Source organism: Heloderma suspectum, chromosome 5 (genome assembly GCF_057233095.1).
Source record: "Heloderma suspectum isolate Gila_16-S chromosome 5, 16-S_ref, whole genome shotgun sequence".
In the NCBI taxonomy this organism is placed as follows: Eukaryota; Metazoa; Chordata; class Lepidosauria; order Squamata; family Helodermatidae; genus Heloderma; species Heloderma suspectum.
Window position 1 is genome coordinate 227,222,034 of NC_139462.1, and position 21,769 is coordinate 227,243,802.

A 21,769-nucleotide genomic window follows, 5' to 3' on the forward strand; every position below is an offset into this window, starting at 1 on the left:
TGGTTGCAGGGAGTGGGGGTGGAAGCCCTACCTGGAGGCCTTGAACAGAACAGGGTCGGTATTAGATCTGTGATAGTGTCTTCTTTATTTCCCCCCCATTATTTATCCTTCTTGGAGCAAGGAAGTCTGCTGAAGTTTGCATTGGGGGTTTTTGTGTGTGGGGGGGACCTCCTCCCCCTTTTCTCCTCTTGCAGAAATGAATAAGGTGAGTGTGTGTGTGTTTGAAAGGTGAGACACCTTGCAATGCAGATGTGAGAACCTGAAAGAGAGGCCTGGGCTTCTGCAGACAAAAGGCTCAAGGGCAGAAACAAGATCAGTAATGTATAGTGGCAGTGAAACCTGCAACACTTTCAGATGCTTTGGGAGGAATGGGTTAGTCGACCAAGAGACGCTGTGTCCCACTTTGCCTTCACATGAGCTCTAGACCCACCTTCAATCTGCAGATGTTCAACGGTATTCCCCCCACCCCACAAGGAAGGGTCTTGTGAAGGGGGTGAGGCAGGAGTTGGATCTAAAAGTCTATTAGCTGTCCTAAATAGAGCAAAAAGGATGTCCAACCAGGAAAGAGATCTTGGGGTTGCGGTGGACAGCTCAATGAAGATGTCAACCCAGTGTGTGGCTGCTGTAAAAAACAAACGAACTCCATGTTAGGCATAATTAGAAAAGGAATTGAGAATAAAACTGCCAATATCAGACTGCCCCTATACAAATCTATGGTGTGACCACACTTGGAATACTGTGTACAGTTCTAGTCACCACACCTAAAGAAAGATATTGTAGAGCTGGAAAAAGTGCAGAAAAGGGCAACTGAAATGATCAAGGGGCTGGAGCATCTCCCCTAAGAGGGAAGGTTACAACAGCTGGGATTGTTCAGCTTGGAAAAAAGGAGGGAAAGGGGGGACATGATAGAGGTGTACAAAATTAGGCATGGTGTGGAGAATGTGGATAGGGTGACATTTTTCTCCCTTTCTCACAATACTGGAACCCAAAGGGGTTCTCCCATGAAGCTGATTGTTGGGAGATTCAGGACAGATCAAAGGAAGGACTTCTTCACACAGCGCATAGTCAAACTATGGAACTCTCTACCACAAGATGTAGTGATGGCCACCAATTGGGATGGCTTTAAAAGGGGTTGGACAAATCCCTGGAGGAAAATGCTATCAATGGCTACTAGTCTTGATGGCTGTATGCTACCTCCAGTACCAGAGGCCGTGAGCCTATGTACACCAGTTGCTGGGGAACATGGGTGGGAGGGTGCTGTTGTGCTCATGTCCTGCTTGTGGGTTCCTGGTCAACAGCTGGTTGGCCCCTGTGCGAACAGAATGCTGACTACATGGACCCTTGGTCTGATCCAGCAGGGCTCTCCTTATGTTCTTATGTACTGCATCCCCACCCCCACTTCTTTCCTACCCTATCTTGTGATGGACGGGGGTGGCTGTTGGGATGCTAGATCATCCGTCTTCTTAGGAATGTTCTCCAAGATGACATATTCCTAAAGCAAAGTAGTGGAGGTTCACTTTGAGAGCCAACTCAGCTCCAGATGTGTTTATTCGTACAGGCATTTGGCATACAGGCAAGTGTCCTATCAGTTTTTGTGAAGGTTTTATTGTATTTTATTATGTATTTGTAATTTTAGAGTTATAATTTTAATAGTATTTGTGTGCTGTTGTATATGGCTATATGGTATATGGGTGTATGTGTATGGTATATGGGTATATACTGTTGTATATGCGTTCTTAGCCGCTTTGGGGTCCTTGTGAGGGAGGGTGGGATGTAAATCCAATCGATCAATAAATATGGCTATATGCTACCTCCAGTATCAGAGGCACCATGCCTATGTGCATCCATTGCTGGGGAACATGGGTGAGAGGGTGCTGTTGCCCTCATGTTTTGCCTGTGGGGTTCACAGGCAACTGGTTGGCCACTGTGGGAACAGAATGCTGGACTAGATGGACCCTTGGCCTGATCCAGCAGGGCTCTGCTTATGTTCTTATGTTCAGTTTGGAAGGAATGGATGGCAGCGGGAGATTGCTTTTGGGGAGGGTGTGTGTGTAAGTTCTACATCTGGTTGGCAGGTGCAAATATATGGGGTGGGGGGAACATGTATCCTGAAACTTGAAGATCTGAAGTCTGTGCACAGTCTGGCCTGGATCGTAGGGCTTTTCCTTGTGTGCATGCTTGTTCGATCCATGGCTGCAGCAGCATCTGACTTGCATGTGTGAATGGACCCGCACAGCACAGACAGGATCGTTCTCTTGCCTGGCGTCACTCCAAGCACCATGGAGGGGTTTCATGTATTTAGCCGTGAGTTGTCACGCGTTAAGAAGGCTAGAGATGTACGTGTGCTTGTGAATCAGCATGCAGGGTTGGATGGGGAACGAGTGGCCCTCCAGATGTTGCTGGACTCCGGCTTCCATCAGCCCCAGACAGCATGGCCCAGGATGATGAGAGTTGAACAACATCTGGGGGGGCACAGGTTTCCTCACCCCTGCCATAGAATGAGAGATCTGGAAGAGAGCAGGAAGTCTGTCGCTGATGGAGCTATTGATGGCTGCTACATAAAACTCCGTGTTCAGAGGTGCTGTATGTCACAATAGTAGGCGCAGGGGAAGGTAGGAATTTGCCTTACACTGAGTCAGACCATGGGTCCATCTAGCCCAGTGTTGTCGACACTGGCTGACAGCAATGTCTCTCCAAGCCTTCAGGCAGGAGTTTCTCCAGCCCTACCTGGAGACGTCGGGGGTTGAACCTGGGACATTTTGCATGTGAAGCAAGTGCTCTGCCACCGAGGCATGGTCCCTCTCTGGCAGCAATCTCAAAGGCATTTGGCTAGTCACTGCTGGAAACAGAATGCTGGGCTGGATGGACTTCACTCTGATCTCGGTATATCAGTCCCTCCTTTGTCCCACAGTTGGGGACACAAACCAGACCCAATGGCTGGCAAATGCCATCACGGAGTCTTCCCCAACCTGGCACCGCTGGCCATGCTGGCTGGGAATTATGGGAGTTGCAGTCCAATGCTTCCGGAGGGCACCAGGTTGGGGAAGGCCGCCCCACTGAACTGAAAGGGAGATGCAGAAGAGCATAGCAGTGGCAACCAACTAACCATCCATCCACTTTGGAGCCTCTGGGCCCCTGCCTGACTTCAAGGGTTGTTATTTACCGTTATGTAAAGGTGATCCGGGTCAGGAGCTCCCACGCTTTTTAACTGCTATGTGATCAAATCCAGGAGGCAAAAGTTTTCCAGGCCTGGAGATTTAGTAATGGCAGGATGGGGGAAATCCATCACCTGTTAAATTTCGGCCTATTGTGCAGCAGCGAACAGAAGTCCTTCCAGAGAAACAGACATAGCAGCCCTGACCTAATGTGGAAGACGTACCTTGAGCTGTGGGGCCAGGGGGTAGATGGCTGAGTAGGAAGAGGGGTCTCAGGGTGCTCCTGGGGTTGCCTGGGAGAAAGAGCGTGGGCTTCCGGAGACACACCTGGCCCCGTCAGAGGAAAGCCATTCAAGCACTCCTGTGGGTTTCTCCATGCGAGTCTTATTCCTTGGCATCCAGGCAAATAGCTTGTGATCCCCGCCTGAGTGGATCGCAGCTGAGCTTGCCAGTTAAGCCAGGGGTGTTGAACTTGCTTCAGCCTGAGGGCCGAATCCAGTTTCAGAGAAGCTCTCGGGGGCCGCATTCCAGTGGTGGACAGGGCCACAGGCAAAAGGGTCAGGGCTAAAATACCAGCATGTTTTAGTTTAAAGTTCTTACTGCCCAGTAACTCAGCCTTAGGAGAGGCATTTCAGTCTTTTAGAAAGGGTGGGGGGGAGCACATGCAGAAATCGGGAAACCAAAAAGCTATCAGCAGTCGGGGGAAATAGGGTGGGGCCAGGGGAAGGGGGCATGGCCATCTGAGGAACTCCCAAAGGCTGGATTTGGCCCCCAGAAGGGCTGGATTTGGCTTGCGGGCCTGAGGTTTAACACCCTGGAGTTAAGCAGCGCCCATGGTCCCGTTAGAAGATGGCAAAGAGAATGGAGTCCAGGCACCCACATTGGCAGGTGAAACAGCAAGGCCCAAATGTCAATAACACAGAAAACAAAAAAGTATCAAGTGAAAGTAACTGTCCAAACAACATGATTGCTTAGATTAGAAGGATTTGGGGGTTATAGTGGACAATAACTTGGACACAATTAAGCTGTGATTATACAGCAAAAAAGGCTAAAGCTGCAGTCAGCTGTGTTCACATGAGAAGAGCATCATCTAAATGTGGAGGGTACTAAAGCCTTTTGAAGCACTTTCTTCATTTCTGGGTACCAGGGTCTAAGAGGGATGCTGTTGAATTCTCAAAGGATTCTGGGACAAGAACAAAGATGGTAACGGGCCTAGAAAATTAAGCCTACAAGCAAAGTTGGAAGGAACAGGGCAGCCTCTCTCAACCCTATGCCCTCCAGGTGATTTGGACTTCAGCTCCCAGCAGCCCCAGCCAACGGGACCAATTGTCAGCAATGCTGGAAACCCCTGTAGGGCTCCCAGTTGGGGAAGGCCAGGGCACGGCATGTTTAGCCCAAAGAAGATTTGGTTGGGGGAACAATTGCCAATCTTATTTGCTAAGAATAGGGAAAAGCAGCAAAACGATCAATACATTTCTTTTCCACTAACACTTAACTTTATTCTGTTGATGAGCAGATTTTTAGGGAGAAAAGGACATCTCCTTCCCTGTGGGTGGATGCTGGGCAGACATTTGCTCAGGATGCAAAAGGTAGTGAAATAGATGATTCAGACGATTTGTTCTGGTTAGATAAAAGTACTGGTGGAGGCAAGATGCCATGTGGTGAATTGTTGCAACTTTGCAAGTAATTTTGGTGATTACTGTTAGGCCCCAAGTTCTCAAACTGGGAAGGGGCCAGAGTTCCGGGTTAGAAGGATAACATGTGCTTTGTATACGGAAGGCCCCAAATCCAGTCCTTGGCATCTCTCATTTATGTAGCCCAAACAAAGAAGGTTTAAGGCCCTAAATGGCCTGGGACCAGGAGGCCTTGGAGAACTTCTTCTGCCCTGTGTTCTTTCTCCAAAATGCCTTGACCTTCAGAGACTAGGCTGGTGGCTACAAGGGAAGGCCTTTTTTGATGGTAGCCCCTCTGTCTTCCAGAACTTCTTATCTCAGGAGGCCCATCTAAAGATTGGAAGGCCTGGAAAAATAAACCTAGGAAAAATGTAGGGAACATAAATTTGGGGAAACATTTCCCCCCCAAGGATTTTGGTGAAAATGGTTCCCCCCCCCCAAGGTCTTGACATCTCTAGGCCCATCAGGCTTGTTCAGGGCACAGGAAGAGGTTCACTCCATGGTAAGAGACCTCAAGCAGGAGCCACTTCACTTCATTCCCATCCTTCAAGGCAGTAGCTTTGGGAAGGCTCCATGAACTCCTCCTTGTCCCACCTTCTCCCTCCTCCTTAGCCCCATGCAGCCTGCCTACTTGGGCAGCTGAGTATGAGGCCGTTCACATACATGAGTGCACAGGTGGGCAAAACTTAGCGCTCCATGTGTTTGGGACTTCAACTCCCAGAAGCCCCCTGCCAGTATGGCCAGTGGTCAGGAATGCTGGGAGCTGAAGGCCACAACTTCTGGAGATCTACTTTCTACCCATCCCTGCTCTAGTACAGAGATGAGGGACTTGTAGGCCAAAACATCTGGGTGGCTACAACTCCAACAATCCCTTACCACTGGCTATGCTGGCTGGGGCTGATGGGAATTGTCAGCCTAAACATCTGGAGGGCCACAAGTTCTCCACCCTTGTTCTAGTGGCACCTGTCTTTCCACATGACCTTATCTTGACGATTGTCAGGGCTGGGCTGTGGCATCAGTCTGAGGTGAGCCAGGAACCATGAGACAAGTCAGTAGCCAGGACCAAAGAGGACGTCAGAACCACAGGGCAGACCAAGAGGCAGCGACAAGAAGAGAGCCAGAAATCAGGATGCAAGAATACAGCAGAGCTCAGGAAGGCCTTGTTGCTCAAGCAAGGCTTGACTGGAACAGGAAGTCCTTTTATACCCCTCCCTGCCCTGGAGGATCCAGTGGTCAGCTTGGCTGGGCGGAGTCAGTCTCTGGCCTGAAAGGTACTTCCCTGAGAACCTGCCACTTGCAGCTCAGTGGTTTGCCACATGGGGCAGTTGTCCACAGATCCTTCCAGGTATATACCTAAAGGCATGACATGTGGATGCAGCTTGTGTTTGCATCATACAGGTATGGTCAATCAGGGAGCCTGGACTGATTGACGCTCCCTGTGTACACCCAATGGCAAACGTGGGTTTTCTGTCATGTGTGAAGCAGCAGAGTATGCTTTTTTCATACTATGCTTTAGGCCTCGCTGGCAGGTATTATTGGGCTGCAGTTGCTCCCTGCATTGTAAGACCTGCATTGAGCAAGGCGTTGGATAACAGGACCACCAAGCTCCTTTCCAGCTCTATAATGCTATGATTCCTTTGGACAGGTGCAGAAGTTGCTTCTGTGATTGTAGTAGCAGAATAACTTAATGTGCATATGAGCAACATTTGGGTTTGAATGTTAGGTAGACTTTCTGGTCTAATCGTCCCTGCTTCAGGGAGCATCAGTGCCCCCGCCCCACCCCAAAGTGAGTGTTACCAACACTGCCCTGGTTATGTTTGGTTACATCTATGGAAGGCAACTCAAAATCTAAGCTTCAGTGTTTGTTTGTTTTTAAAGAATGTCATACTTTTGTAATGTGGTCTTTTTATTTTCTGGTTTTATCAGACTGTTCTTTTAGGGCCTGCGTCTTGGCTAGAAATTAGGGCTAAGTTGACGCGGGGAAGGCTTCTCCCTATGGGTGATTTTTGGGGCACATTGGCATCAAAAAGTTCATAAAAGTATTCACCCTTTTGGAGTGAGAGTAGTGCAGGAAACATGCCTGCACTCTAAATTGGTTTTGTTTGCCTCCAGTGACGTTCTCGCCCATCACACATAGCATCATGATGCCTGCCTGTTCAGTAAGTGATCCCTGATAGGCTAGGAGTGCTGTTCTTAAGAAGAAGATGACTCCACTTAAAAAACAAAATGTCACTAAAGCAACAGCCCATCAAAAAAAGAACAGGTAGCAAATGAGGGGTTTGGGTGAACTTCCCCTCCTCCAATCTTCAGTTCTGAAAGAATTGTGAAATGGCTAAACACTGACACAACCCACCAGAAATGCCAACAAACAATATTTGACGAGTGGCAAACAATTGTTTTCCCCACTACAGAGGCCAGCCATGAGCAACAGTGCATTTATATTTACTCCCACATTAATGTTAAGCACAAATGTATTTCTTTTCTGTACTGCTTGCACAGCAGAGCATTTAACCATGGTTGCTCCTCTTCTCTGTATCCCCTAGCTGAAGAAAACGTTGTCATACTTGGCAATTGCATAGTACTTCCACATGTTCAGAGTGTTGTGCATGGATTACCTAGTGATCCTTACCACAGCCCTGTAAAGCAGGTCAGTATGATCTCCGTATTGCAGATGTGGGGATTTGGCTGAAACGTAGCTCTTCCTTAGCTGCCATGTTATACCAGCCCTCAAAAAATGAAGTGTGTGTCCCATAATCCCTTGCAGAGGAATGTGGCTGATGCTGCTCTTTGAAGAGGGCATGCAGTCCAATTTTTTCAGCTCAGGAAGTGACCTTAGCCTATGTTTGGGGTGGGTGTTGCACTTCAACACCACCACTGATCACGGGGCAACTGAGGAAAGGGCACCTGCCGCTGAGCAATGCCTTTGAAGGGCCCTGTTTTGTGCTATGCAGTTGCTTTGGCAGCAGCGCATGCTCACACCAAATCCTCTAACAGAGGCACAAATGGATAGCTGCAACCTGTGCCGAATTCACACTAGCCAGCCGGAATTCTTGGAGGCTTGATCAGAGGTTTTCACCTGCTTAGCCTCTTGCAGAATGGAAGAATATCCAAAGCAAAAACCCAAACTGTGGCGGAGCCATTTTTATGTTTTGCCGCCTGCATTGATGCATGAGCTGTCACCATGCGCAAATGAGCGTGTTATGAAGGGATGTTGGTAGCTGCCTGTGAATGTGCTGTCACATGGAGATCAGCCAAGATGCCCGGTTCCATTTTGCAGCGTGCATTTGGGAAGAGTATGTGCGAGCCTCTTTCCCGTCCCACCACTTTGCAGCCATCAAAACACATATGGGACTAGCGCTTTCCTTGGCGGGCACACTGAAGCGTAGGATATTGGATTCTAGGCCCTAGAATATAGTGCATACCCAGACACTCTCCAGGCCAATAAGGGAGAATTCCATTCACAAAGGGAAGCTGCTCCTCTTAGACTGAGGAGCACTTGGACCAGAGGACCTTCCCCCCAAAACCTGAGAGGAACTCTGCACATTTATTTACTCGTACTTATTTATCACATATATATCTCCCACTTTTTCCTCCAAGGAGCCCAAGCACATGATTCTCTTCGTCCTCCATGTTATCCTCACAACAACCCTGTGAGGTAGCTTAGGCTGAGAGCTGCGGACTGGCCTGAAGTCACCCCCTGAGCTTCATGGCTGAGTGTGGATTTGAACCTGGGTCTCCCCAGTCTAACACTGTAACCACTATGCCACACTGGCTCTCAGTGCTTGGGGCACGTGCCCTAATCCAGGGGTGGGCAGAAGGTAGATCTCCAGCTGTCTTGGACTTCAACTCCCCGAAGCTCCCGCAAGCATGGCCAATGGTCAGGGGTGCTAGGAGCTGAAGTCCAAAATACCTGGAGATCTACTACCTGCCCACCCCCGACACAGCGTATGGAGTGCCTGGATTTTTCATAAGAAAAGGTAAGCATCCTGTGTGCACTCCTCTGAGCCCCCGCTACCCCCTCCCACACCAAAGGCCATGTGCATAGGCTTTTGTCACCTGCCACTCAAGATGAGTTTACACAAACAGTTGATGAGGTAGTTAGCCTGTTACTGGAGTATACCACTTCAGGTTACAAATGGGGGATCGTATTGTTGAGTGATTCTACTGGGCCAGGAATCCCTGCATGCAGAAAACTAGCATGCCAAGGGAAAGGTTAAGCTAGCCTGCCTCTCCCTAATATCATAGAATAGTAGAGTAGGAAGAGGCCTAAAAAACCATCAAGTCCAGCCCCCTGCTCAATGCAGGAATCTAAGTCAAAGTATCCCTCACAGATGGCTGTCCAGCTTTATCTTGAATGACTCCAGTGTGGGAGAGCCCACTACCTCCCTAGTTTTGCTAGCTTATGCTAGTTTTATGCTAGCATAAACTAGAAATAGGCTAGTTTTCTATGTGCAGGATTTTTTTTTTTTTTTTTTTGATATGGAGGAGCGTTCAGTCGCATGAGCCAGCCACCCACTCACAATCTGACCTGATGGTTCAGAAGCGAGTTTATCTGCCGTTCGCATGAACTAGGCCTCAAGCTGTGGCATCCTGGAAGCTGAGCGCATACCTGTGTCTGGGTCCCCAACTGCCGACGGTGAAGTAGTAGCTACTCCCTTGTTCCAGAGTAACGGGCGCTTTGGAAAGCTTCTTTTTCAGATTAAAAAAAGGGTTGGCAGTGCCTCTCTATGCTGGCCCCTTTTGCAACTGTGCCTTCCAACTTCCAGGGCCAGCCTGCATTCCAAGCATAACGCTGGCTCTTGTATCCAGCCGGTGGGAGTTTTGGGGTTTGCCAGGAATATAAGGCCGTGAGGGTAACATACTTTTCAGGGCAGGCTGTGGGATTAACGGCACTTGCAGAATGTAGGCCTTGGACTGCCGTTTTGCCGTGCGTGTGAACGGCAGCGAGCAAAGTCCTGTTATGTAAAGGGGGGAGTCGTGACATCTGTAGACTCTCTAGGAAGGCTGCTCTGAATGGGAACACTAATCCATGGATCCAATGATGATGCCAGCTCCCTCTCTGCTCCCCCCCTCGCCTTTCTCTCCTGCCTTTTTAATAAAACTGTGCCATTATGTGATTGTCAGAGACGTGGCGTTGTGCCCTTAATAACGCAGCTAGTAATTTGAGCACTTTTTGGAAAATGGCAGTCAAGTGCCAGGGTTCTGGGGGAAGGAAGCGCAATCATCTTTTTGCTTGAATTAGCACAGCATTGCGCTTGGGGCAGGCGAGATTTTTCGGTGTCAGTGGTGGGCCGCAGGCAGCCAAGGCAGCGCCAAAGGGGCCAACGTGGCTAGGGAGTTGCGAGGGGCAGCGGGGCAGCTAGACGTGCGAGCTGAAGCCCAAGGCCCCAGATGTGCCCCCCAGTGAGTGGCAGCCAGTGGGCCGGGGGCAAGCCAGTGCAGTGGCAGCACCTGGGTCAGCGGGAGCAAGGGGTATCCTTGCTTTCTTATTTAAAAACAAAGACATACAGCCAGCTGGGCATGTCCATGGTTACAGATGCTCACGAGATAGCTTGCTAGAGTTTAAAATGTGAATCCACACAGGAACAGAGTACAGTTGTGTAATGAGAAATTTGGAAGTGCAGGCATTGTCATAGTCACCATAGCCATGCCCCCAAGGAGGGTCCAAAAATGCAGGCAGCTGGGTTGATCTGTGTGTGTGTGTGTGTGTTATATTTCTCTTGTATGTCTTTTGTTAAGTGAATGGGTTTTAATTGCCCATCCAAGACCAAGCCACCCAAAAATAGGTTAGAACATAAGAAGAGCCCTGCTGGATCAGACCAAGGGTCCATCTAGCCCAGCATTCTGTTCACACAGTAGCCGACCATCTGTCGACTGGGAACCCACAAGCAGGGCATGAGCACAACAGCATCCTCCCACCCATGTTCCCCAGCAGCTGGTATACATAGGCTCACTGCCTCTGGTACTGGAGGTAGTATATGGCCATCAGGACTAGTAGCCATTGATAGTCTTTTCCTCCAGGAATTTGTCCGACCCCCTTTTAAAGCCATCCAAATCACTACATCTGTGGTAGCGAATTCCATAGTTTATGCAGTGGGTGAGGTCCTTCCTTTGATCTCTCCTGAATCTGCCACCCATCAGCTTCATGGGATGACCCCTTTGGGTTCTAGTATTTTGAGAGAGGGAGAAAAATGTCTCCCTATCCACATTCTCCACACCTATCGACATTCTCCCCACCATGCATAATTTTGTAGACCTCTATCCTGTCTCCCCTTACCCTCCTATTTTCCAAGCTAAGCAATCCCAGCCGTTGTAACCTTCCCTCGTAGAGGAGATGCTTCAGACCCGTGATCATTTCAGTTGCCCTTTTCTGCACTTTTTCCAGCAACAGGGAGCAATATATTGTTGCTGGGAAAATTCATTCCCCCACCCACCCTCAACTGTGATGAAGATTGCAGCTACGCTCAGAGAGAACAGGGAAGTCTGAGGGAAGGGGGTGGCAGGTGATGTCAGCATCCCTGCTAATAAGAAAAATGCCGTCTCTGCGAGCCCCGGCTGCACTACACCACCGATGGAGCATTCGTTTTTTTATCAGGGTTGCCAAACAGTTTTGTTGTTCTTCTAACATATCAGGAATGTAGAAGCAGTGGTAAAGCATGGAATCCGGGTGTGGAGAGAAGAGAAATGCTCGCTGGCTGCTTCACAACTGAAGTAATACACTTGGCCATGTAAAGGGACTGGCTGGGGGTGAGGGGGATAAAACCATTAAGTCCAGGGTCTAAATTTACCTAGCTGCACCACTGCCAAAGACTGTTGGTTCGAGAAACGATGCAGAAAGGGGTGGCCCAAATTGGACTTGTTTGCTGGCTGGGCTTGAAGCAGTAGTATCTTTCTGAAGAGAGCAAGAGACAGGAAACCGGGCAGGAGAAAAGGCAGGCCTAAAGTAGACTGGTTCTGAGGCCTGGCTGGAAGCATTTATAGCCTGGCCAGGTCTGGGACGATCAATGGGCTTTCTGTGGGTGGAGCTCTGCTGGAACCTGGAAAAGAATCGTCTTTATTGTCTCCCTTTGCCTCCCACCCCACAGGTTTGAGTGGCTTACTGCAAAGGGCAGGGCTAGCTCCAGGTTTTGGAGGGCCTTTGGGCAGGACATCCTCAATGGGCCCTCTCCCTCAGTGACCCTATCTTCTCACCACCATTGTCACCAGCTGCACATTTTTAAGGAATCTGTCGTGGTGTGGTTTCTTGAAATCTGGCTTGTTGTTGTGTCTGAACCCATCACCGCAAGCAAACCATGCTTTGCCAGCCAGCTGTGAACCACAAATAGAAGCCATGGTTTGTTGTTGGCTTACAAACCATGTTTAAACCATGGCTTGTCATGATGTCTGAACCCAGAACTGTGGCTTATTCCTGGCTTGTTTGTGCTGCTGTCTGCCTTGAAAGAGTGGCACCTGACAAGAGCAGCCTGAAACAGAAACTGCTATGAAGGCTGGCAAAATGGGCAGGAGAGAAACAATCAGAAATAGGGAAAACAAGCTGTGGTTGGTGGACTCATCCACAAGACAGTTCATGGCTAAAGCAACAAACTCTGGTGAATATAAACCATGGCTTAGTGTTACATGTGTATGCAACTGAGTTGCACATGTAGTATTCCCTTGTTTTCTCTATCTTCTTTATATATCGAATCGGTTGAGGCAAACTACTGAGGCCTGGTCTAAGAGAACTGTTGGTAAAAAAAAAAGCTGGCTTTTTTCACAATTCATTTTATCTACGTATTACATTTATATCCAGCCTTTCTTCCCAAAGAGGTCAAGCTGGTGTACATTGTCAATCGCCTTCCCTGTTTGTGTATCCTCACAACAACCCTGTGAGGCAGGTCATCCTGAGAGGTAGTGACTGGCCTGAGTTTTCCCAGTAAGTTTCATGGCTGAGTGAGCCATAGGTCGCCCCAGTCTACTTCGATGCTCTAACCACTACAGTACACTCTATCACAAGGGAAATATACTTTGCATAAGTCAAAGGTGTAACATTTGGACCAATTTTTAAAAATAAGCTGAGGAAAGGCACTCTGCCCATAGTGACAGAGCATTGGACACCTAAAGTTGGCGACTCGAGATGTAAGCTCTTGGTAGCTCGAATCATTTACCTCACACACAAAAAGTGGGCATTTTGGCAAGCCAAGCAACATGGCCACTGAGCTGATAAGATATTGCTTTGTTTGAAGGGTTCAGGCCTGTTATACCGTAGATCTGCGTAGGGGAAATACAGTAAAACCTCTTTGTCTGTGAACTCAATGTGTCAAAACATTAGACGTTCTTCAAATGTTTTTGCATGAAATGCGTCGCTGCGATTTCTCCGCACGGCTGTAAAGGATGAGCGCACTGTCACTCTTTGGTTTGGATGTCTACAAGGGAAAGCAAAAGGGTGTTTTGTTCTTTTTCCTGTTGGTTATAGATATATCTCCTTCTACTTCTAGACTGTGTTTAAAGTGCAATTCGCCCAATATAGAGGGGGGAACAACTGGACTTAAAAGCGAGAGCTATTCTTCTGTCGTGAAGGACTTGAATCAGGAAGAGCAGGGCTCAAATTCTCATTCAGCCGTTGAGCTTGCATGTCCATCTTGGGCCAGTCACTATGGGTCTGTTCAGATATTACACCTGCCTGGTTTGGCATTACAGGAATGAGGCCGTGAGAAGCTGCAGGCTTGCATAAATAAAAGGCCAAAGGAACTCTTAGTTCTGTAATATGGAAAGTTATGTACATTGCATGTTCCCAAAATTTCTTCATATAGATTGGTTAGTGGGAAATGCAAGGAAAATGGAATGAATGCACTCTGTATACGCCAGACCAAAGATCTAGTGCCTGAATTGGCTTTTTTCCTCCTCTCTCCCAATTCCCTTTCCTTTTGTGTTGTGTCTTCTAAAGTGTCTCTTAAATTGCAGGCAGGGATTGTCTTATTTCTTATCTTAGAAAGCTGCTTTCAGAGCCTTCTTGGCTGAAGGGCAGGATTAGGCCAATAACAACAACAATAATAACAACATTGCTTCACTGAAGTACTAGTTCCCCTCTACTCAGCACTGGTTAGGCCTCATCTGTAGTACTGTATCCAGTTCTGGGCACCACACTTTAAGAAGGGGGCAGACAAACTCGAGACGGTTCAGAGAAGGGCAGTGAAGATGATCAGGGGACTGGAAACAAAGCCCTATGAGGAGAGACTGAAAGAACTGGGCATGTTTAGCCTTGAGAAGAGGAGACTGAGGGGAGATAGGATAGCGCTCTTCAAGTACTTTAAAGGTTGTCACAGAGAGGAAGGCCAGGATCTCGTCTCGATCATCCCAGAGTGCAGGACATGGAAGAATGGGCACAAGTTACAGGAAGCCAGATTCCGGCTGAACATCAGGAAAAAATTCCTGACCGTTAGAGCAATACGACAATGGAACCAATGACCTAGGGAGGTGGTGGGCTGTCCCACACTGGAGGTGTTCAAGACGAGGCTGGACAGCCATCTGTCGGGGATGCTTTGACTTGGATTCCTGTATTGAGCAGCGGGTTGGACTCCCTTCCACCCTACTAGTCTATCATTCTATGATCCCCTTACATGATGCAGGAACAAGGATTCCTGACCCTTGTTCGGAGCCAATCATATGTTGCCAGTTGTCCAAACAGGCCAGCTATGTTTTGCACTTGCCTCGAAACCAGTATTGGAAGTCGTGCATGGGAGGGGAGGGGGAAGAGTCAGTGCACAAGCCCAAGGTTTCTTGTGACTCATCTTTGTAACGCCAAACCATGGTTTGGTATCATGTCTGAATAGGCCTTCTCTCTCAGGAACAAACCAGAAATCATGTGAAATGCATCTCTGCATTTAATGTGCAGGTTTAAAAAAAAAAAAGCAAATAGCATCAACTTGGGAGGGGCTGATAATTATTGAGACCACAGCAGGGGGTCTGTGTGTGATTTAATCTGAAGAAAACTCCTATGAAATGAATAGTAGGTTCATTTCATGTTGCATCTAGTTTAGCCCTCAGCCTAAGGTGTGAGGCTTCAAAATGGAGAGATGCTCCATGTTGTCTCCCAAGCTCTTTGGAAGGGATGGATACAAATGGATGGATAGAACTATTGCAGGCAGGGGTGGGGAATGTGTGGATATTGGTGGATTACAACTTCCATCAGCTCAAGCCACCATAGTGAGTGGTGAAGGATGATAGGCCTTGCAATCCAGTAGGAGAGCCACATGGTCCACATCCCTAAACTAAAGGATCCAATAAGGTACATCAGCTAAGAAGTGAAATTTAGGAAATGGGTCCAAAGCCTCCTTAAGAACATATGAAGAGCCCTGCAGGATCAGGCCAAGGTCCATCTAGTCCAGCTTTCTGTTCACACAGTGAACAATGAGCTACCCACAGGAAACCCACAGGCAGGACATGAGTGCCACAGCACCCTCACACGCATGTTCCCCAACAACTGTTGTACATAGGCATACCGCCTCTCATTCTCTCTCTCTCTCTCTGTGTGTGTGTGTTATATTTGTCTTGTAGGGGTTTTGTTAAGTGACTGGGTTTTCATTGCCCATCCAAGACCAAGCCACCCTAAAATACTTTAGAACATAGAACATAAGAAGAGCCATGCTGGATGAGACCAGGGGTCCATCTAGTCCAGCATTCTGTTCACACAGTGGCCAACCAGCTGTCGACTGGGAACCCACAAGCAGGGCATGAGCGCAACAGCACCCCCACCACCACCCATGTTCCCCAGCAACTGGTGTACATAGGCTCACTGCCTCTGCTACTGGAGGGAGCACATAGCCATCAGGACTAGTAGCCATTGACAGCCATATCCTCCAGGAATTTGTCCAGTCCCCTTTTAAAGCCATCCCAATTGGTGGCTATCACTACATCTTGTGGTAGAGAGTTCCATAGTTTAACTATGTGCTGTGTGAAGAAGTCCTTCCTTTTGTCTGTCCTGAATCTGCCACCAATCAGCTTCATGGGATGACTCCAGGTTCTAGTATTATGAGAGAGGGAGAAAAGTGTCTCCCTATCCACATTCTCCACACCATGCATAATTTTGTAGTCCAATATCATGTCTCCCTTTACCCTCCTTTTTCCCAGGCTCAACAATCTCAGATGTTGTAACCTACCCTCATAGGGGAATTGCTCCAGCCCCTTGATCATTTTAGTTGTCCTTGTTCAGCTGCGGATGCTCTTAGTAATCATGGGGAAGTCCGCCTCTCTCTCTTTCTCTCAGCCTAACTTCAGATCATTGGGTGTATGGTAGCTATAGAAGTGCGGCATGGCTGTGGGATGCTGTGTGACACTGACAGTGCATGCATGCAGTAAGAAGCCTTTTAGATATTGTTTCTTCCTCATGGAGCACTGACGCACAGAATACTTTCTTTGTGACACTAATGAGGGTCGGAGACTTTTTGAACTCACCCTTTCAGGCCTGCCTTCACAGCCTTAAGGACTAGAAGCATGCCCCTTTTAAGACGAAAGTTGAGATCCCCCATGAGGCTGAATTATGTGCACAGTATGGAATCCCACACGTATGTGGTGCTTCCGCAGAATCATAGGAAGCTGTCTTTTCTGTCCGGCTCTCTTCTGTCTGGCTTCATCTGTTCCCTAGTAGTCTTCTCTTTTGCTGACTAATGTCTCATTTCATATCATGCTCTTACCCTGTTGCTGGTTTGGGGCCCAGGATTAGATACGTTGGGAGCACAGGGCTGCAGCCCAAAATGGCAACCATGTGTCCAGGTCCTCTCCTCCGTGATATGGGAAATCGTGGGAAACCATGTTGTGCTCTCATGTCTTGGCCCTACCTGTCCCTGCTCTGTATCTTTTGGCTTCCACCGGAGAAGGATGGCAGGACGAAATAACATGTGTCAATGGAATGGAAGTGCGCGACTACGTGTTATGTAGCGGAGGAGGGGAAACTTGACATGGGGCGGCTGTTTTGGGTGGCTACCTCGTGTTCCTCATCACACCTAGTTCTGGGCACCACACTAAGAAGGATGCAGACAAGCTGGAGAGGGTTCAGAGGAGGGCAATGAAGATGATCAGGGGACTGGAAACAAAGCCCTATGAGGGGACACTGAAAGAACTGGGCATGTTTAGCCTTGAGAAGAGAAGACTGAGGGGAGATAGGACGGCGCTCTTCAAGCACTTGAAAAGTTGCCACAGAGAGGAAGGCCAGGATCTCTTCTTGATCATCCCAGAGTGCAGGACATGGAACAATGGGCTCAAGTTACAGGAAGCCAGACTGCGGCTGAACATCAGGAAAAAATTCCTGACTCTTAGAGCAATACAACAATGGAACCAATGACCCAGGGAGGCGGTGGGCTCTCCCGCACTGGAGGCATTCAAGACGAGGCTGGACAGCCACCTGTCAGGGATGCTCTGACCTGGATTCCTGCACTGAGCAGGGGGTTGGACTCGATGGCCTTGTAGGCCTCTTCCAACCCTACTATTCTATGATTCTATGATCCCTCGGCCTGTTTTTCTTTCCTTTTTGCTCTACCCTTTCCCATAGTTTTAAAAACCGTGTTCTTTTTCCCTTTCCACATGATGAACACAGTCCTCTTGTAAAATCCTGTCAAGTTATTAAGAACAGGGAACGGGCCAGCCAGCCTGCCTCAGAATTCTCTTCTCGCTGACCTTCACTCGGCCTCAGCAGAGGAGCTGGACTGTAGCCGACCCGGGATAAGCAGCGCTGCTCTGTCTCGTAGCCCCCTCGCAGGCCTCCAAGCCTTGGTGGAAGGCCAAGAGGAGCATTCTCGCTCTGAGCCCGGGATGCCTTACTTACTTTAGAGCCTGCTTTCTGCAGAGCTGGCGGGGGGCAGGGGTGGGGAATGGATCTTTCTGGGCCCTTGGAGGGCTACGGGCCTTTAGCCCATTTCAGGGGCCACAAGTTGCCCTATCTCCTCCATCTGTAATATGAGGGGAATACTGGCCTCGTGTTTGGGCTTTCCTCTGAAGCGATCCTTTGGCTCAGTCCCTGACTTTCTGCCATTGCACGAAGCTGCTGGTTCTGATGAGCATTGGCACCCCAGTGTCTAGCTACCGCTAACGGGGAATTATAGAGTCAGAGGCCAACGCATCTGGAGTGCCCCAGGTTGGGGAAGACTCCTGCACATAATGTGCCCATACGCGCAAAGGTGTGAGAGAAAAGCGACAACTGTGTCTGGGGAACCGGCTTTCATCAGGTGTAGTAGCAGAGCCGAACAGGTCAGCAGTGGAAGTTTAGCGGGCCAGCTGGAAAGGCCTGCGATGCCCTGCTGTAATCCCAGGAATCCATTTTCACACCCAAAAGGACAAGGAATCTGCATGGGCGGGGGCTACGTATTTTGAGACTGCGTTGGTAATCGAGCGCAGAATTCCGCTTTGTGAGAATCTCAACCTTAAGAAGATGAAAATACTAGATTCTAGTCCTCAAGACTATAATGCATGTGGGCACAGCCTGGAGAAATCTTAGAAAGTGTGTGGGGGGGGTGGGGGCAAAGAAAGATTTCCACGGATGGGAGGGGTGAGATTTCAGTGCTCTTCATAGCTTTGCGTCCCTCTCTGTGTCTGGTGGAAGCATGCAAATCAGTAAATCTTAAGCAGACTGGCTTAATTTGTGTCATGTGTACAGATTGGATGTCGGCTTTTCTTGCTGTTGAATTTAGGTTACCTTGTCATCGAGTCCTGATTTAGTTATTTATTGAAATGCAGGTATAAATCTGCTGTGCATAACTGGGAAATGGTGCTGTAGCTTTGTTCTGTGTGAGCAAGTTGCAAAATCTCATTTAGGGGGATGTTGCAAATATTCATGGTTTTAATTATTTGGCTCAAAACCTGTTTTTGGTGGGGCAGTAAGTGAATGAAGCATCAAATTTCCAAACAGTTATCAAGATCTGCTCTCCAGCTCCAGAAGAGTGTGACTTGTTGCGCATTAAGCCCATTTTTACAAAATGAGGAAAGGTGTACAATAGCCTAGTCTGTCTTGGTACAATAGCTAAGTCTGTGCTGTTGACTGGGGAACCTGGATGGCTTTAAAGAGGATTAGGCAAATTCATGGAGGATAAGACTATCCATGGCTACTAGTCCTGATGATTATATGCTGCCTCCAGTATCAGAGGCAGTATGCCTATGTGTACCAGTTGCTGGGGAACACGAGTAGAAGGGTGCCATTGCACATACATCCTACTTGTGGGTTCCCACAGGCAGCGAGTTGGCTCCTGTATGAACAGAGTGCTGGACTAGGTGGACCTTGGTCTGATCCAGCATGGCTGTTCTTAAGTTCTTAATTATCGCTTCTCTCTCCACATCCACCATCATCTTCCCTCCCCATCCCCCTGCCTTTTTGGTGGGTGGGGTGCTTTGACATCCTCGACGTGCTTAGCAATTGCATTAATGGCTCTTTCAAAAAATAGATTGCAGGTCTGTAGGCCCAGTGTGGATTGAGACCCTGGTGTAGGTTTAGGAGAACTTAAACCCTTTGCCCACCCCCCTGCTGTGTCCCAATCTGGATCAGGGACCCACACTACAATTTACATTTTAGAAGCTGTTCGTTCATGCCATTGCTAATGCTGTGAATGGCAAAAAATCTAGGTAAGGTTGTGGGGCGTGGGGGGGGGACTTCCTTCTTTACTGTTGATTCATTAAATGAAATAAAGAAATTCAAACCATTATGGGGCAGGGGGAGGCATAACAAGGCAAAGTATGTGTGGATATATATCTCTGTGCATGAAATAAAATTGATGGAGTTTGTTTATTTTTATGCTGCTGTTCAGTAAAATCCCCAGGATGGCTTACAAGAGAAATGAGAATCATAATAACAATAAATTTTAAACCAACAATAATCAAAGAGATAAAGTTCAACGGCTAAAAAACAACCGTGCAATTCAGTTGAATTGAACAGACGGAACTGGAGCCTGCATCCGGCTTTTGCTAGATCAGGGGTGCAGAAGGAGAGGCACTGTGACTTTCTAGAATAGGGGAAAAACTGCACAAAAAGCAGGAAACCGCCAAACAATAGGTGGTTGAGGGCGGGGGGAAGGGGGCATGACCATCTGGGGAACATCGGGGGGCCAGATTTGGCCCCCAAACCTGACATTTCCCACCCTCGCTATAGACAAAGTCAGCACAACCTGTAGCAAGTGAGAATTACACACTTAAAAAAAGATATTGGAGAGCTGGAAAAAGTGCAGAGGAGGACAACTAAAATGATCAAGGGGATGGAGCAGCTCTGCTGTGAGGGAAGGTTAGAACAGGTGAGATTGTTTAGCTTGGAAAAAAATGTGCGTAAGGGAGACATGAGAGAGGTGTACAAAATTATGCATGGTGTGGAGAATGTGGATAGGGAGATATTTTTCTCCTTCTCTCAATACTAGAACCCAAAGGGGTCATCCCATGAAGCTGTTTGGCAGGAGTTTCAGGACAGAAAAATGAAGGACTTCACACAGCGCAGAGTTAAACTATGGAACTCGCTGCCACAGGATGTGGTGATGGCCCCCAATTTGGATGGCTTCAAAGGGGGGGTTGGACAAATTCCTGGAGGAGAAGGCTATCAATGGCTACTAGTCTTGATAGCTATGTGCTGCCTCCAGTACAGTGAGCCTAAGTACACCAGTTGCTGGGGAACATGGGCAGGAGGGTGCTGATGCACTCATGTCTTGCTTGTGGGTTCCTGGTTGACAGCTGGTCGGCCACTGTGTGAACAGAGTGCTGGGCTGAATGGAACTTTGGTCTGATCCAGCAGGGCTCTTCTTACGTTCTTACTGCTATTAGAAAATAACAATACAGTACATTACATTAATACCTTAAAAATAGGAAAATACACATGCTGTAGCCAAAAATCACTTATATAAGCTGCACATATATACTGCATTCCTTCCGCATCTCTTTGTGTGTGTGTTTGTGTTGCATCTTTTATGGCCAAACTAGCTTTGAATTCTCAGAACCAGTCCACCGTTGGGATTCGGGGTATATGTACAGTTTATACCAGTACCTTCTGGCTACAGCATGTTTTATATTTTGAAAGTATCATTGTGATACATATTGTACTGTTATTTTATCTGTGTGGTTTGGAACCCTGATTTCACAGTGTTCCTAATCACAGTGGGGGCCTGTGTGCATATAGCAGGCTTCCCCTTTACAGACATCCCCCTCCCCAATAAGCAGAAGATGGGGAAGCCCCGATAGTGGGGGGGGACCCTTTGGGAGGCATGGCCAACAGGTGTGGCCCCATTCTCCTCCTTGCAATTACAGTCGCACAAGGGGATCCCCACTGAAAAGGGCTATGGTCTTTGTGCAATTAATTGTCAGTGCAGCTAAAACTCAATGCTAGTCTCCATCATGGGGAAACCATGTGCAACAATGGTAGGATCGGAACAAGCCCGAGAACAATAATGTCACATTACACCAGTACTTTTCCAGCTGCACTGGCTGCCGGTCCATGTCTGGGCCCAATTCAAAGTGCTGGTATTAACATTCAAAGCCCTAAACAGCTTGGGGCCAGGTTATCTGAAGGATCGCATTCTCCCATATGTGCCTGCCTGGACCCTAAGATCATCCTCAGGAGTCCTTCTCCGGGAGCCCCTGCCAAAGGAAGTGAGGCGGGTTGCTACCAGGAAGAGGGCCTTTTCTGCTGTGGCAGCCTGGCTATGGAATGAGCTCCCTAGAGAGGCTCGCCTGGCACCTGCGTTTTACTCCTTTCAGCACCAAGTGAAGACCTTTTTATTTTCCCAGCGTTTTAGCACTCTAGTCTTGTAGCCCTGCTGTTTTAAATCTGCATTTTAAATCTCTGCATTGCTGCTAGGTTTTATCCTGGTTGTCCTTTTATATTGTAGTATTAAGCTTTCATATTGTATATTGTTTTACGCTGTGCTTTGTGGTTTTAATTTTTGTGAACCACCCAGGGGACTTAGGCTATTGGGTGGGTGGTATAGAAATGAAATAAATACAAAA

The 21,769-nt window shown here is 48.1% G+C and overlaps 1 protein-coding gene across 2 annotated transcripts in view; it reads left to right on the forward strand.

Moving 5' to 3' along the window:
• ZBTB47 (zinc finger and BTB domain containing 47) overlaps positions 1–21,769 on the forward strand; it is a 55,751-nt gene that overhangs the window by 1,103 nt on the left and 32,879 nt on the right. The window lies entirely within an intron of this gene.